At 56.6% G+C, this 12,384-nt stretch overlaps 1 protein-coding gene across 6 annotated transcripts in view; it reads left to right on the top strand.

Moving 5' to 3' along the window:
* The window catches only part of DLGAP4 (DLG associated protein 4), a 116,993-nt gene that overhangs the window by 42,460 nt on the left and 62,149 nt on the right, over positions 1-12,384 (top strand). For 4 of the 6 annotated variants that reach the window (XM_021536613.3, XM_021536612.3, XM_021536610.3 and 1 more), the window contains exon 1: positions 7,122-7,213. The exons of 1 other annotated variant lie outside the window; for it this stretch is intronic. The gene's annotated coding sequence lies outside the window, so the exon portion shown is untranslated. Of the gene's footprint in view, positions 1-7,119; positions 7,214-12,384 lie in introns of those variants that run through there. One more of the 6 variants, XM_021536614.3, reaches the window with a different exon arrangement.

Genomic DNA, 12,384 nt, shown 5'->3' with positions numbered 1-12,384 from the left:
GAACCTCTCCTCGGCCCTGCCCCAACGCAGAGCCCTCTCCTCGGCCCTGCCCTAACGCGGAGCCTCTCCTCGGCCCTGCCCCGCCGCAGAGCCTCTCCTCGGCCCTGCCCCAACGCGGAGCCTCTCCTCGGCCCTGCCCCGCCGCAGAGCCTCTCCTCGGCCCTGCCCTGCCCTAACGCGGAGCCTCTCCTCGCCCTGCCCCGCCACAGAGCCTCTCCTCGGCCCTGCCCTTGTGCCCAGCCCGGCGCCGCCGGGGCTCGGCCGTGGGCGCAGAGCGGGGCCCTGCCCCAGGCACGGCCGGCCGCTCGCAGCTCCGTGCACCCCGCGGGCGGGGCAGGTTTTCCCAGGAGTCACACCAGGAGCTTCTCCGTCCCTTCCCTGCCAGAGCCAGAGAAGGAGCACAGCTGAGGCCTTCTCAGCAGGGCTGCAAGAGCGTGGGGCTTTCTGACACCTGTGGTGGTGCGTCTGACTTGGCTTAGGGATTTTTTAGTGAATTTGGTGTGGCCATGTCAGGTTGTGCCCAGCCTCAATGAGAGATGCTGGCCTTTGTCCCTTGTCAGCAGACAGGCAGTGTCAGGGCCAGGGAGCAGGACAGATCCTTCAGGTGTTCCTGCCACAGGAGAGCAGGTCGGCTCCCGGCATGGTCAGGACATGGGCACTCTGCAGCCTGTCCCCTGACCCCAGGCAGGAGCAGGATCCAGGGTTCCCTGGTGGGGACAGACTGTGCCAGGCCTCAGGCTGGGGACAGGCTGGGCAGCACAGGACGAGACTCTGAGCCAGAACCTCTGGCCTTCTCTCTGCAGGCCACACTGCAGCTCAGACTGGCAGTGCCAGCCCAGTGTGTCCTGGCTGTGCCAGTCCATGGCTGGGTGTTGGTGCAGCTGTAGGACTGGAAATAAGCCTTTGGCTTTAGGTCAATGTGCCTCCATTCTTCTTCACAGTCACTCAGACTGGATATTAAGAGAAATTTCTTCAGAGTGACGGTGCTAAGGCACTGGCACAGCTGCCCAGGGCACTGGTGAAGTCACCATTCCTGGAAGTGTTAAAAAACCATGTTGATGTGGCAACTGAGGATGTGGGTTAGTGGTGGACCTGGCAGTGCCGGGTTAAGGGTTCCACTTGGTGATCTCAGAGAGTTTTTCTGATTTTACTGACTCCCTGATTCTGTGACTATCCCCCCAGACACCAAGCTGCCATAAACTGACTCTCTTTTCCAGTAAGGCACTGTGGGTGTCACACACAGGCCCTGCTCCTCGAGCATTCCCTGGCTGAGGCAGGGTCTCACTTTAGCCATGATTCTGTACAGATGTGTCCAGCTGTTGAGCCACCATGTCCTGCACATCCCTCATGGGTTCACCCTGGGATGCAGGGCTCTGCACAAGTCTCTCCCATAGCAAGGGAACCTGTTTCCCCTGCAGATCACAGGGCTTCTGGCAGAGCAGCTGCCAGGCTGGGGAAGGCCCTGTGCATTCTTGCACCTTCTTCTGCCTCTGCTGGAGAAGATCTGAGAGCTTTGCAGGTGGGTATGACTCAAACAGCTGACTTTGCATGCTGTGACATCTGATGTCCCTTTGTGCCCTCATTCTTCCCTGAAGCTGTTGATTTTAACATTTGCTGGTTTTAACACTCCAATTATGTGATGCTTCCAGTCAGATTTCAGGAGCAGAGCTAGGTCAGATCCTTGTCCATATGTGAGCAGAGTGTGTTATCAGGCTCCCTGGCATTGGTGGGAGGGCATTTAGAGAATTTCTTCTCTCCAAGTCCCTTGACTTGACCAGTTTTATTCTCCACATCATGATGTCACTCAGGTGAAGGCTCCCAGTCCCTCCTGCATGTTCTTCTCTGTCATTTCAGGTCCTGTTGGTCTGTCCCACACCCCTCTGCCCTCCAAGGAAAGTCTTCCACCACAGGAAGCGTCTCCTGGGTCCCTGCAATCCCAGCCAGCTCTGCCCCAGCACAGCCTCAGGTGTGCCCTGCCCTCTCCTGGGAGCTCCTGTGCAGGGTGTGGCACCAGTGGAGGATCCCTCCTCACAATTCCAGGCTGTTCAGCTTTACAGACACACTCTGATGGGCCCTGAGGAGGGGACATGCCACGCCACTGGGGTCCCTCTGCAGGAGCATGTATTCCCTGCTGGGGACACAGGTCTCTCACTGCCTGGAGAGGCTCAGCTCTGCTCCTTCCAGCTCCCTCCCCCATTCCTACACCAGGGATCTCAGGGCTGTTTGCTACTGCTCCCATGCCAAGAACAGATAACCCCCACCCACAGTGCCCTCCCCTGCTCTCCAGGGCTGCTGGCCTGGCCAGGTTCCCATCTCACAGGATCCTCAAGCTTGGAAGAGACCTTCAAGATCACCAAGTCCAGCCATCAACCTAGTCCCAGCATAGCCATCCCTGCGTGCCACATCCAGGTGGCTCTTGAACACTTCCACACCACCTCCCTGGGCAACTCATTCCTGTGCCTGACCACTCTTTCAGTGCAATTGTTTTGTCCAATGTCTAATCTGAACCAGCTGAGTAGGGCAGAGGTTATCTTAGGAAATACCTCCAAGATCTAGCAGGTCCCCCGTTTATAGAGTTAAAGGAGTGCTACTGTCAGGTCCCCACTCTGTCCCCAAGGTTCCTCTCAGTTGACAGTGGTGTGGGGTTTGACCTCTGGGAGTCATCAGGGTGGATCTTTTGCCTCAGCTTCTTGCTGACTTCAACTTCCATCTTCAGCAGGATCGGTGCGTGTTGTCCCTGTGTCCAGGACACCCTCCTGTCGGGAGAGCAGGGACAGGAACAGCCCATTCCATGTGCTGTGACCTCCTTTCCCTGCTGCCCTGCCCCAACAGGACCCTGCTGACAAGGCGTCTGCGTGGGAGCCTTCTGGGCCTGGGGAGGGGAGCACTTTCCTCACAGCTCAGCAGGACTTCCCACCCTTCCCATCTATGCTCAATTGTTCCCTCTGGTGTTTTCACACACATAATTTTCCTTCTGTGCCTCCTCAGAAGGATCTTAATCCTGTCTACAAAGCTCCTTCCTCATGCTCAGCCATACCTCACTTGTGCTCTCCCCTCTCTCCAAGCAGCTTCTTGTCCTTCCCTGGAGGTGCTGCTCCCAGCCCCCAAACATCCTCCAGGGTGATTCTTTCTGGAACACCCAAAGGAGCTCAATGCATTTGTTTTACACAGAGAAATGGTGCAGAGATTACAAGAGCACACATATATTTCTTTTCACTAGTTCTCTTGCTAGATTTGCACAAAATGGTGTTATGGCCTGTTTCAGAAGAGTTGGCAATGTCTGTACCTAATCTTACAGTCTGTGAATCAAAGTGTTCAGTCTAGGGACGAGAGCAGGAGGGGACAATAGCAGGAGGGGTGACAGCAGGAGGAAGGGGCCCTTGTTTAGCAGCCCTTGCCAACACTGGGCACCTGCCTCTGGGGCTGTGCTCTGCTCCTCGCCCTTTCCCCTCTGTCCCTGTGCCAGGCCTGCTCATCCCCCATCCCTGCAGCATCCCTGCTGTGCTCGTGGGGTCCCACAGGGACCCTCAGCCTTTTACAGAGCTCTGGGTCCAGCACTGGACTGGCTGCCAGGTCACTGTGCTTGCTCCCTGGAATGAGGGCTTCATCTCCTCTCAGGTTTACCAAAAGCAAAAAAAAAAAAAAAAAGTTTCCTGATGCTTGTCCAAACCTGGTGGAGAAGCAGAAAGGAGCAGGAGGTGACAGCCCAGCCTGGGAGGGACCTCTGTTCTCACACAGACCATCCCAAGATGCTGCTGTTTGAGCCGGTAACATTCCACAGGATTTTCCCTAGAATTAGATCCCAGCACCACCTGCACCTGCCCAGCTCTGCTGGCCTTGCTCTGCTCTGGCTGTGACCACACTAGTGTGGCCCTGGAGTGGCAGAAGGGGAAGGACCACCTTGCCCTCCTCATCTGCCCACTGAGCTGAAACTTCATCACCTTCCTCAGGAGGCCCCAGCAGATACTGATGCCTCATATTTCATCACCAACCTGCAGCCACCTCTGAGGCTGGACCAGGAGCACCAGATCTGTCCCTTCAAGGCTTTCTCCAGCCACACAGAACCACTCAGGCTGCAGCAGGGCAGGCCATGGTTGTAGATCATCTGGCTCCCCGTTCACCAAAATTGTCTTGAAGGGGCATCAGTTCATCAGCAAGACACCCCTGAGCAGAGAAGGGTCCTGGATGGACCCCTGACTGCTTCCTCTGGCATTCTGCACCCTCATTGCCTGGAAAATCAGGGCCCCAGCTTGGCCCCTGCTCCTCCTCCCTTCCACTGGTCTGCAGTGCCCTTCCCTGAGCTTACAGCCCCTCTCCTGTCTTTCCATGCCTCAGCTTCCATCCCACCCCTGACACCCCACCGAGAGCACCTTGCTCCTGAGAATGGCAGGGAGAGGGGGACAATGGAGGCAGGAGGAAAGGGACAATGGAGGTGTTTGGATGGTTGGTAACATCAGGTGGTTGGGCTGGTGACACAACTGTTCATTTGCATTTCTTTGGGCGTTGATGTTGATATTAATTAAAAGCAATTATGGTGCCATTTTCTCTGTGCAAGAACAGCATGCAAAGGGAAAAACAGTGTTCCACATCAAAATGCTTCTTCCTCCAGAGCTTCAGTGACCTTGTTCAGTAGGAGGAACCTGCTGGGTGAAGGGAGGCCTGGCATCCAGGCCCTGCTTCTCCCATCTGTTGGATATGCCAGAGGGTGCCAGGACTGGCCTGTTCCTGGGGGCCTGAGGCACCCTGAGAGTGCTGGTGGCACGCACACACCTGCCAGGTGCTGCCACCTCTGGACAGGCACTTGCATCCCAACAGCCACCACTGCTGCTACAGGGTGCTGGGTGCTTGTGGTGGTGCCTGTGCAGCCAGGAGGGTGCTGGGGGCATTCCTAGAAGGTGCTGGTGGCTTCCATGGCGGCCATCAGTGGCTTCAGAGGTACTGCCTTCCATCCCAGCACGGGTGGCATTACAGCAGGGCACTGTCGCACAGCGGGTGACAGAGACATGTAGGTGCTGATACTGGGGGCAGCACTGGCCATGGATCCCTGCTGTGCTGGTGGCTCTGCTGTCTGGATCATGGGCTCAAACCCAACACAGCTTCCAGTGCTGGAATTCCCTTTCCCATGGAGAGTTGCAGAGGGCTGGGCAGTACCAGTGCAGTGCCAGTGCATGCAGTCCGTGGCACCTGCCCTGCCACAGCTCATCCAACACAGCCAGGTCACAGTGCAATGACTGCCACTGCAGGGGCACCTCTGAGCCCAGGAATGTCTGGCTTTGGGGTGGGGAGGTGTCCCTGAGGCTGCAGCAGAGCCCTCCTGGGCTGGGTGAAGCCACATGTGCTTCACCTCTGTCTCAGCCTCGGGCTCTGCCCAGCAGCAGCAAGAAACTCCCGAGAGAGAGGGGTGTTTGGTGTAGGAGACAGGGCAGCTGTGGGGACAGAGGAGAATGCCTTGCCTGGCTGTCCTAGGACACATCCCTTTGCTTTAGCAATTCCCTCTGCAGTGCTGGGCTCTGGAGCTAGTGGGAAGGTGATGAGGGTTTGTACCTAATTTAGGAGGCCAATCTGCTGACCTGCCCAGGCTTTCCATTCTTCTGTCTATTAGGATATCCCCCTTGAGGGCCTTGGAGTGAACACAGTCCTCTCATTCTCTGCCTGCACTGTGCCTCTCCATCTCTGCAAGCTTTGCTTCCTTGGGACAAGTTCTAGGAGGGCTGCTGGGCATGTCTGAGGAGAGCACGGTGCCTCTGCCACAGCCAGGCACCTGGGATGTGTGTGACTCCAGGCTGGAAAAAGCCCCTCTGGCTGGGTGGTGGCAGGTGGCACAGCAGGGTCTCAGGAGCACTGCAGTACCCATCTCTCCATTCTGGGGACAAAGAACTGCTGCCTCATCTCTGAGCACCAGTTTGGTCATCTTCTGCATTACCAGGGTGGGAGTCAAGCCCAGCACCTGGATCTGGCTTTCCTAGAAAAATTGCTGAGGTTTTTATCCTTGTCCCAGCCTTCCATCTGAGCCGAGAAACTGAGGCTCACCTATTTTCACCCCTCTTTGAGCTCTCAAAGACCTTCTCAAATCCAGATGGCCTCCTCCATTCAAGTAGGAATGAAAAAGCTGTCTTAGGAAGGCTAACTCCTCTTCTGGTTCCCATGCCATTCCCAGCCCTTGCTTCCCTGCAGCAGGAGTTGCCCAGTTTGCCCCAGCAGCTCCCAGTGTAGGACAGGCTGTGTGTGCATGCAAACCAGCCTGGAGTGTTCATCAATGCAAACCCCAACATCACTGATTAGATAACTCAGGCTGTGCTCTCTGTGGGGTCAGTAGGGCTTTGGGGACACTGAGAAACATGGTGGGGGGTTTCCCCATATTATTTAGCTGGCTTTTGACAGAGGGAGCATTTTTCCCGTGGTTTGCAGCGTGGCTGCGTGGCAGGGAAGGAGGAACCACCAGGCTCTGGCTGCAGCACAGTAGCACCTAGTGACCAGCAGGAGCTGCCTTGAGCAGTGCTGGAGCTAACACTCAGAGCAGCTTCTTCAGGGGCAGTGCTGGGACACAGCAGGGGGAACACCAGAGGTGCCATCTGCCACCCTGGGCAGGGGGATTGTCCCCAGGATTGTCCTTCCTGCCTCCCCGGGCTGGGCTCAAGGGGGCCAGCCCAGAGGGTGAGGTACAGAGGGTGACAGGACCCCCCTGCCCAGGTCAGTGGCTCCTGGCATGGCCATGGACAGTAGGGGGTGAGTCCACAATAAATAAGCAAGGGAAGGAAAGACAAAGAGCACTTTCCCACAAAGGGACTCTGCCCAGGCCTGAGCCCCCAGCAAGGAGCATTTTGGATGTTCTCCTTCCCACCTGGCTGATCTCCAGCTCATCCTCTCAGTCCATGTGACACCCAAGAGGCTAAGGGCCCCACTCCCACATCTTTCCCTGTCCCGTGGGTACTGCTTCTGCCTCACTCTCTGCCATTTGCCTTTGCTGGACAAAGCCCGGCTATCAGGCAGAGCAGTCAAGTGTTTGCAGCATTGGGTTGTGGCCTGGGATGTTTGTCAGGCAGACAAACTCTGATCCCAGGAATCGCAGACGTCTCTCTGAGCCCTGTGAGGACACGTCCCCTTTGCTCTCTGCCCTGCAGGTCTTCACGAGGGACAGCCCTGGAGCCCAGAGAGACACACGGTGCTCAGGATGCTGAGTCTGGCCTAGTGCCCGAGCCCGGCAAGCTGAGAGGTATGGGATGGCCCCGGGGTGGCTTTGGGGACAGCCCTGGGGTGGCACCGGGGATGGCCCCAGGGTGGCTTTGGGGACAGCCCTGGGGCGGCTTTGGGGATGGCCCCAGGGTGGCTTTGGGGATGTCCCTGGGGTGGCACTGGGGACGGCCCCGGGGTGGCTTTGGGGACAGCCCCAGGGTGGCACTGGGGATGGCCCCAGGGTGGCTTTGGGGATGTCCCCGGGGTGGCTTTGGGAGTCCCGAGGGGGCCAGGGGGCACAGCCCCAGCTCTGTGCTTGTGGCCAAGGGGCAGTGGAGCTCCTGCAGGAGCCCACTGGGGAAGGGAAGCTGGGAGGGTGATTCAATGACAGCCCTCCCTCCATCTCCTGGTGAATTCTGCAACACGCCCCTCGCAAAATAAAGTTATGAAATCTCCTGCCCATTGCTATAGTAACACCACGCCTCCACCTGACCCACTTTGAGACAAAGGAAGTGTTCCCAAGCTCCGAGCACGCGGAGCTGTGCACAGGCCCAGCCCGGGCTCCGAAGGGATGGCACAGGGAGCTGCTGAATTTTCCCACCTGCTCCTCTTTGCCCGGGGACCCTCAGGCTACAGGAGCTGCTTTGTTTGAGGCATTGATCACACTGAGTGCCAAGAGCGTCTCCACCCTGCATCGAATGCAGCCAGGGCCCTGCCTGGCTTCATGTGGACATTTAGGCAATGGGAACGTCTGCCCTGGAGCACAGTAAGGTCCTTGCTGAGCTGGTGGTGGAACAGTGACAGCCACGGCTACTCAGAGCATCCTGTAACTACTCTGCCACAAATAATAAGGGCAAAGAGGCAGAGAATCATGGAATGAGCTGAGATGGAAAGGACCCACAAGGATAACCCTGGCCCTGCACAGCCACCCCAACAGTCCCAGCCTGTGCCTGGCAGCGCTGTCCCAATGCTCCTGGAGCTCTGGCAGCCTCAGGGCCATGCTCATTCCCTGGGGAGCCTGGGCAGTGCCAGAACCCCCTGGATGAGGAACCTTTCCCTGATCTCCAGCCTGAGCCTGCCTTGGCCCAGCTCCAGCCATTCCCTGTGCTGTCACTGGTCACACAGAGCAGAGCTCAACACTCTCCCCCAATGAAGACTCCAGTGAGGTTTGACCTCAGTCTCCTCCTCTCCAGGCTGAAGTTCCTCCTCCTCAGCGTGGTCTTTGTGCCCTGGGAGGGACACCAGGGCCATGGCCCAGGGGCTGCTGTTGGCTCTGGCAGCACAGAGAGGCAGGAGGACTCAGTTTGGGCAGGGTGGCAACACAGGAGGCCAAGCAGAGTCTCTGCCTTGTCTGGGTCCCGAGTTCTCAGTGCAAGGGTGGACACCTCCATCCCTGGGAGCCAGGACAGAGGCAGCTCAAGGGCAGCCATGTTCACGGCTTTGCATCCAGGGCTTTGCATCCCACACTCGCTCCATAGGGGCTGTGCAGACACTCCCTCACCCCCTCCAGGCCTCTTGAACACCACTGACCAGAACAGGTCAGCTTTGGGCCAGAATGTTCTCATTAGCTGCTCCTCCAGCCGAGCTGGAACATGCCCCATGTGGTCACCAGCCTGTGCCCCAAGTGTTCTGCAAGGCAGCAGAGGCTGCAGACAGGTTTCAAAGACAATCCAGCTCTTTACCCTGGTCCTTCCACTCCAGCCACCTCATCAGCTGTCCTGCTCCCTTCCTGAAAATTCCCTTTCTTATCTGTCTCATTTGTCTCATTTGACCTACTTAATGCTTTGCATTTCCTGATTCAGAGCAAATCCCGTCTCATGGAGAACTTTGAGAAACTTCTATTTAGGGATAGACAAATAGGTTGCAGAATTTCTGGGATTTTGCTCCCTGGAGAGTTGATTATATTACCAGTGACATCTGGATGAAAATAAGTTCTCTGTCTCTCTCAGGAGTTCATCTGCTCCTCCAGCTTAGACAACACCTGAAGTAAAAAAATCTTTGTCATATCACAACCTTTGACTTTCACAGCATTTGGTTTTGCTGGTAGATTAAAACATAATAAAACAAAACAAAAACAAACAAACAAAAAGAGGCAGTATTTAGAGTTAAGATAAATTACTCCTTGTCATTTTGGGATGGTGCCGGTCAGATCCCATGTCTTTTATCACCCCAGTGGGCACCAGTGGGCAGAGACACCCCTTGGCCTGAAGAACAAGCAGGAGATCAGTGGAGTTCAGCTGTTATGGGACCTCAGGAGCCATGTGTAGATCCCACATTCAAAGGGCACCAGCCACATATTCCTGCATGAGGAGGGATGTGGGGAAATCCTTCCCCAGGGACACAGCTGAGGGCTCAGAGTGCCGAGCTCAGGCTGGCACTGGGTATGTTTCACCTGGCAATGGCTGCCTGGCAGGGCAGTGAGGATGGGCTGGCTCAGCCCCTGGGCACCCTTAGGCAATGAGCAGACCGGCCCTCTAGAGGACTCCCTGTCCCCTAAGCAGGGATCCCAAAAAGGTGACACCCTTGGCTTGCTGGAAGCCACTGTCCCCTCCATTGCTGTGCTTGGTTCTCCTGGTGGCACTGTCACGGTGGGTGGCATTAACTCTTCCTCAGGATCCCCTGCCTTCATCCCAGGACAGGCAGTGCTTTCTGCTGCTCCTCCCTGGGGACGGGCTCTGCTCCAGGACAGAGCTGTGGGGGCATTCCGGGAGCAGCGTGGCAGGAGAAGGCTCTGTTGTGTAATGAATTGTTCCAAGCAGCAGCCAGCTATTTTTATCGGCCACGATCAGATTGTGAACTCTGAATCATCATTAATGCAGGGCTCTGGCAGGCAGCAGCCCCCAGCACCGCATCCAGAGCTCCTGCTAATTCAGGGAACGCTGGGCTCCGCGTGGGCAGGCAAACGTCACCTGCACCACAGCTCACAGATCCTTTCAGCTTCCAGCAGCAAGAGAGGGGAGGCATTTTCCCCCTGCAGGTGGCAAATCCTCTCTCCACATTCCAGCCTGTTGTTACCATGCTGCTGGTTCCAGGTACAAAAGCCACCTCTGTGTTTGCAGCCAGCCAGGATGGTTGGGCCGGGGTTTGCCTGGGGAATGTGGAGCCTTGGAAGAGCTGATGGGCAGAGGGCAGGACAAGCTGACCCCGGAGGGTGCCCTCAGCCCTGTCAGTCTGGGACTTGCTTCCTCCTGGAGGATGTGTGCTCTGGGCAGTTCCATTTTACAGGCTGATGCTTCTCCTGATGTGCCACCAGCCTCTCCTGAGCATCACCCAAGTGGCTCCTGAGCCTTTCTGGCCAACCCTGCCTCAGTAGTACATGGAAGCAGGGAACCAGACAATTCTGGAGTAGTTTGGGTGGGAAGGGACCTTGAAGCCATCCAGCCCCACCCCCTGCCATGGCAGGGACACCTCCCACTGTTCCAGGTTGCTCCAAGCCCTGTCCAACCTGGGCTTGCCCACTTGCCCTGTGGTGCAGAGCTCCAGCACAGAAGCTGATCACAGCCAGTGGTCCCTAAGGTCCTGACATGGCTGGTGACCCATCCCTGGGAAGTGTCCAAGGCCAGGCTGGCTGGGGCTTGGAGCAACCTTCTAGATCTAGTCAAATGTGTCCCTGCCCATGGCAAGGGTTGGGACTGGATGGGCTTTAAGGTCCTTCCACCCCAAACCACTCAGGAATTCTGTCCTGCCTGGTGTCTGGAGCTGCTGGAGGTGCTGCTAGAGGTGGGTTGGGTGCAGCTCTCCCAAACCTGCAGGCTGTGAACCAGGTCCAAGAAGCTACCTTTGGCTGGGGCCTGGTACACACAAAAGTGCCATAAATCAGCTCAGGTCAGGTCAATTCATCTCTGAGCATCAGCAAAGCCTTTGGGAAGAGCAAGGGCAGTCCTGAGAAAACAGACTGAGGGGAACAGAGGTAATGGGGTGAAACCAGTCCCTTTCCATGGGCTCAGGGGTTCTGTCCTGGCTCTAGCAGCCCCTGCTGTGACCCTCTGCTCGACAGGTCTTCTCCTGCAGTGACCCTGGTGCCCCACTCTGTGGTGCAGGGCTGACCATCCCTGCCGGGGTGCCTGGCTCAGGGCAGGGTGACACAGCAGGGACACTGAGCACCTGTCCCAGGAGACAGCCCTTGCCAGTCTGTGAGCTGCAGGATCATGGATTTGGGAGATTTCGTTTCAAGCATTTTTCATCTTTCCAAATCTAAAAGATGGTGGGGAAGATCTTGCTGGATTCTTCCCTTCTCTGACCCCATGTCTCAACAAAGTGCCAAGGATTGCAGAGAGTAATTGAAAGTAAGAAAACATTTTAAGCCATTTTAGAGGGAAACCGGCTGACAGAGGAGGCAGCAAAGACAGCATGGTGAGCTCTAGCACATGCCCAGCAGCAGGGATGCACCTCACACCTCCCTTGCTGCCAAGGGAGGTGCTGGAGCAGGCAGGACAGGCAGGAGGATCAGCACCTGTGGCAGCCCCACAGGAGAAGGGAGCAGTGAACTCTGCCATACAGAAGTGAGTGTCCACTTGTAGCAGGGGGAAGCCAGTCTGGGAAAGAGGGAGCTCCCTTCCCTCCCCTGCTCTCACTGTCCCACCCTTTCTGCTCCTGCCCCTCCAAAACCTTCTCTTCTCTCCCACTCATCCCCCAGCCCCTCAGAGTTTCCTTCCTGCCCTTTTGCCTCTGCAGCACTTGGAGCCAGCCTGACCCTGGCCCTTCTTCTCCCCCTGTGCACACTAGACTGCCATTGATCTACATTTCTTAATTCCATTCCATTTCCCCACTTCCTTTGATTCGTAAGGCAGTTTGAGTTTATCTGGAGCCCAGTGACCACAAGGTAGCCAAGGACTGCCTTAGGAGGAGATTCCTGCTTCAAATATCAGCTGCTCTCAGAAGGCAAAGATGTATTTACTATCAATATCCAGAGACATCCCTTTGTGATCAAATCAGGGTGTGTAGTCTCCTCGGGGAGCCTAGTTCCTGTGATGGTTCCTGTGAGCCTGGTCCCACAGCATCCCTCGGAGCCAGCACAGCCCTGGGCCCAAGGGAAGGATTTTACTGGGATTCCAGAGCTGGGGGAAGGAGGGGAGGGAGAGGGGCCGTGGCAGACAGAGCTGAGCCTGGGTGGTGTTCAGGGAAGATTTGAGATTCTGCCTCCTGCAGGACTTCCTCTCCAAAGTGTGCAGGTGGAATTTGGCCATCCAAATCCATCTGGAATTCAGCTCA

Source organism: Lonchura striata, chromosome 20, assembly GCF_050655825.1.
Source record: "Lonchura striata isolate lonStrDom1 chromosome 20, ASM5065582v1, whole genome shotgun sequence".
Taxonomy (NCBI): Eukaryota; Metazoa; Chordata; class Aves; order Passeriformes; family Estrildidae; genus Lonchura; species Lonchura striata.
This window is presented reverse-complemented; position numbering and strand designations above follow the sequence as displayed.